The sequence below is a fragment of the Anopheles merus genome, unplaced genomic scaffold, assembly GCF_017562075.2.
Source record: "Anopheles merus strain MAF unplaced genomic scaffold, AmerM5.1 LNR4000891, whole genome shotgun sequence".
Classification (NCBI taxonomy): Eukaryota; Metazoa; Arthropoda; class Insecta; order Diptera; family Culicidae; genus Anopheles; species Anopheles merus.
In genome coordinates this window covers 22501-27262 of record NW_024428471.1, presented here as the reverse complement: position 1 = coordinate 27262, position 4762 = coordinate 22501, and the positions used below count along the sequence as shown (strand labels likewise).

The 4762-nt window shown below is 47.2% G+C and overlaps 2 non-coding genes across 2 annotated transcripts in view; both read left to right on the top strand.

Moving 5' to 3' along the window:
• The first annotated feature begins 4054 nt into the window (after nt 1–4054).
• LOC121603164 lies at nt 4055–4211 on the top strand. Its single transcript, XR_006006614.1, has one exon. It is a non-coding gene; the product is annotated as a 5.8S ribosomal RNA (ribosomal RNA).
• A 424-nt stretch (nt 4212–4635) lies between these two features.
• LOC121603165 overlaps nt 4636–4762 on the top strand; it is a 4085-nt gene continuing 3958 nt past the window's right edge. Inside the window, exon 1 of the ribosomal RNA XR_006006615.1 lies at nt 4636–4762. This exon is cut by the window's right edge and continues 3958 nt beyond it. This is a non-coding gene — a ribosomal RNA (large subunit ribosomal RNA).

Below are 4762 nucleotides of genomic sequence, written 5' to 3'. Positions count from 1 at the left end.
CGGAGATCGTCATTATCCGGGACGTACATTCATTTGTACCTGCATTAGCGCCCGCTTTTGTAGAGAGCATATCAAGACGGGGAAGGTTATGTTGGAGGTCGAGTGCGTGCTTACCAAACTTTGAACGCGGTAACTTGCACTCGGCGCCGACATGGACACTTCCCTACTTACGGGTAAGTTGTGAGTTATATTCATGTTTTATACACGTCTCGCAGAGAGACAGGTGATTGGCCGTTCTTAACTATTTGTCTTGATATGTGCGGGAGTTCCTTAAGGTTCTTCCTCCAGAGATCGTCACTATCTGGGACGTACATTATTTGTACCTGCATAGGCACACGCTTTTGTAGAGAGCATATCAAGACGTGAAGTGTTATGTTGGAGGTCGAGTGCGCTGCTTACCAACTTTGAACGCGGTAACTTGTACTCGGCACCGACATGGACACTTCCAAACCCAAGGAATGAGTTGTGAGTTTTACTAAGAGAACAGGTAATTGGCAGCGTTACCTATAATTCTTGATATGTGCGGGGAGTTCCTTAAGGTTCTTCCTCCCAGAGATCGTCACTATCTGGGACGTACATTAATTTGTACCTACATTAGCGCACGCTTTGTAGAGAGCATATCAAGACGTGAAGTGTTATGTTGGAGGTCGAGTGCGCTGCTTTACCAAACTTTGAACGCGGTAACTTTACTCGGCACCGACAGGGACACTTCCAACCCAAGGAATGAGTTGGAGTTTTACTAAGAGAAAGGTAATTGCCGTTCCACCTATTCTTGATATGTGCGGGGAGTTCCTTAAGTTCTTCCTCCCAGAGATCGTCACTATCTGGGACGTACATTAATTTGTACCTACATAGGCACACGCTTTTTGTAGAGAGCATATCAAGACGTGAAGTGTTATGTGGAGGTTGAGTGCGCTGCTTACCAAACTTTGAACGCGGTAACTTGTATCGGCACCGACATGGACACTTCCAAACCCAAGGAATAGTTGTGAGTTTACTAAGAGCAACAGGTAATTGGCAGCGGTTACTATAGTCTTGATATGTGCGGGGAGTTCCTTAGGTTCTTCCTCCCAGAGATCGTCACTATCTGGGACGTACATTAATTTGTACCTACATAGGCACACGCTTTTGTAGAGAGCATATCAAGACGTGAAGTGTTATGTTGGAGGTCGAGTGCGCTGCTTACCAAACTTTGAACGCGGTAACTTGTCTCGGCACCGACATGGACACTTCCAAACCCAAGGAATGAGTTGTGAGTTTTACTAAGAGAAACAGGTAATTGGCAGCGTTACCTATAAGTCTTGATATGTGCGGGGAGTTCCTTAAGGTTCTTCCTCCCAGAGATCGTCACTATCTGGGACGTACATTCATTTGTACCTACATAGGCACACGCTTTTGTAGAGGCATATCAACGTGAAGGTTATGTTGGAGGTCGAGTGCGCTGCTTACCAAACTTTGAACGCGGTAACTTGTACTCGGCACCGACATGGACACTTCCAAACCCAAGGAATGAGTTGTGAGTTTACTAAGAGAAACAGGTAATTGGCCGTCTACCTATAATCTTGATATGTGCGGGGAGTTCCTTAAGGTTCTTCCTCCCAGAGATCGTCACTATCTGGGACGTACATTAATTTGTACCTACATAGCAAACGCTTTTGTAGAGAGCATATCAAGACGTGAAGGGTTATTGGAGGTTGAGTGCTGCTTCCAAACTTTGAACGCGGTAACTTGTACTCGGCACCGACATGGACACTTCAAACCCAAGGAATGAGTTGTGAGTTTTACTAAGAGAAATAGGTGATGGCCGTTACCTATAAGTCTTGATATGTGGCGGGGAGTTCCTTAAGGTTCTTCCTCCCAGAGATCGTCACTATCTGGGACGTACATTAATTTGTACCTGCATAGGCACGCTTTTGTAGAGAGCATATCAAGACGTGAAGGGTTATGTTGGAGGTTGAGTGCGCTGCTTACCAAACTTTGAACGCGGTAACTTGTACTCGGCACCGACATGGACACTTCCAACCCAGGAATGAGTTGTGAGTTTTACAAGAGAACAGTAATGGCAGCGTTACTATAATTCTTGATATGTGCGGGGAGTTCCTAAGGTTCTTCCTCCCAGAGATCGTCACTATCTGGGACGTACATTCATTTGTACCTACATAGGCACACGCTTTTGTAGAGAGCATATCAAGACGTGAAGTGTTATGTTGAGGTCGAGTGCGCTGCTTACCAAACTTTGAACGCGGTAACTTGTACTCGGCACCGACATGGACACTTCCAAACCCAAGGAATGAGTTGTGAGTTTTACTAAGAGAACAGGTGATTGGCCGCGTTACCTATATTCTTGATGTTGCGGGAGTTCCTTAAGGTTCTCCTCCCAGAGATCGTCACTATCTGGGACGTACATTCATTTGTACCTACATAGGCGCACGCTTTTGTAGAGAGCATATCAAGACGTGAAGGGTTATGTTTGGAGGTTGAGTGCGCTGCTTACCAAACTTTGAACGCGGTAACTTGTACTCGGCACCGACATGGACACTTCCAACCCAAGGAATGAGTTGTGAGTTTTACTAAGAGAAACAGGTAAATGGCAGCGTTACCTATAATTCTTGATATGTGCGGGGAGTTCCTTAAGGTTCTTCCTCCAGAGATCGTCACTATCTGGGACGTACATTCATTTGTACCTACATAGGCACACGCTTTGTATAGAGCATATCAAGACGTGAAGGTTATGTTGGAGGTTGAGTGCGCTGCTTACCAAACTTTGAACGCGGTAACTTGTACTCAGCACCGACATGGACACTTCCAAACCCAAGGAATGAGTTGTGAGTTTTACTAAGAGAAACAGGTGATTGGCCGCGTTCACCTATAATTCTTGATATGTGCGGGGAGTTCCTTAAGGTTCTTCCTCCCAGAGATCGTCACTATCTGGGACGTACATTCATTTGTACCTACATTGGCACACGCTTTGTAGAGAGCTATCAAGACGTGAAGGGTTATGTTGGAGGCGAGTGCGCTGCTTACCAAACTTTGAACGCGGTAACTTGTACTCAGGCACCGACATGACACTTCCAACCCAAGGAATGAGTTGTGAGTTTTACTAAAGAAACAGGTAATTGGCAGCGTTACACTATAATTTGATATGTGCGGGAAGTTCCTTAAGGTTCTTCCTCCCAGAGATCGTCACTATCTGGGACGTACATTAATTTGTACCTACACTAGCGCACGCTTTTGTAGAGAGCATATCAGACACGGGACGTTTTGTTGGAGGTTGAGTGCGCTGCTTACCAAACTTTGAACGCGGTAACTTGTACTCGGCACCGGCATGGACACGCCCATACGCCTAGGTCTTGAGTGTGCGGGAAGTTCCTTAAGTTCTTCCTCCCAGAGATCGTCACTATCTGGGACGTACATTAATTGTACCTACATCTAGCGCACGCTTTTGTAGAGAGCATATCAAGACGTGAAGGGTTATGTTGAGGGTCGAGTGCGCTGCTTACCAAACTTTGAACGCGGGTAACTTGTACTCGGCACCGACATGGACACTTCCAACCAAGGAATGAGTTGTGAGTTTTACTAAGAGAGGTGATTGGCCGTTCTCACCTATAAGTCTTGATATGTGCGGGGAGTTCCTTAAGGTTCTTCCTCCCAGAGATCGTCACTATCTGGGACGTACATTAATTGTACCTACATTAGCGCACGCTTTTGTAGAGAGCATATCAAGACGGGACGTGTTGTGTTGGAGGTCGAGTGCGCTGCTTACCAACTTTGAACGCGGTAACTTGTACTCGGCGCCGGCATGGACACGCCCAAACCCTAGTCTTGATGTGTGCGGGAAGTTCCTTAAGGTCTTCCTCCCGAGATCGTCACTATCTGGGACGTACATTAATTTTTACCTACTCTAGCGCACGCTTTGTAGAGAGCATATCAAGACGTCTCGTAAGAGACAACACTTGTACTTGTACAGTTTGAGTAACCCATTGTTGCAGGTCGAGTGTGTTGCATACCAAACTTTGAACGCGTTACGCCACTCGGCGCCGAAAGGCACTCTTTAAACCCTAGGCAGGGGATCACTCGGCTCATGGATCGATGAAGACCGCAGCTAAATGCGCGTCATAATGTGAACTGCAGGACACATGAACATTGATAAGTTGAACGCATATGGCGCATCGGACGTTTATCCCGACCGATGCACACATTCTTGAGTGCCTACTAATTACCAAAGTCTCATTTAGTTAACTACAGTGGCCGTCCGCGAAGGTGCCCGGGTCATCCGACGCACTGGGGTCGCTGTGCATAATGACGTGCTTGGTCCCGTCTGCGGGTCCTCGGGCGTTGAAAGTGGACACTCTCGAGCGTATGTTGGATGCGTTTCGTGTTGGTGGTGTTTGATGCGTAGGGTTTGTGGTGTGTGTCAAGCCGCATGGTTCGAACTAATGCTACGTTTCCCGATGGCCACCGGCAGTCTACTCTCCAGGCTAAGTCGGCTCGTCTAGGGATTCGGAAGCTAAGTCGCTGTAACTCATGTGGCCCATACACGGCGTTGCGCTACCACGCTAAGTTAGCCCTACATATACAAGTATCAACCCACGGCACGGGCGTAGCCGTAATACTTACGTCTCGGTTATACCACGTAGGCCTCAAGTGATGTGTGACTACCCCCAAATTTAAGCATATTAATAAGGGGAGGAAGAGAAACCAACCGGATTCCCTGAGTAGCTGCGAGCGAAACGGGAAAAGCTCAGCACGTAGGGACGGCATG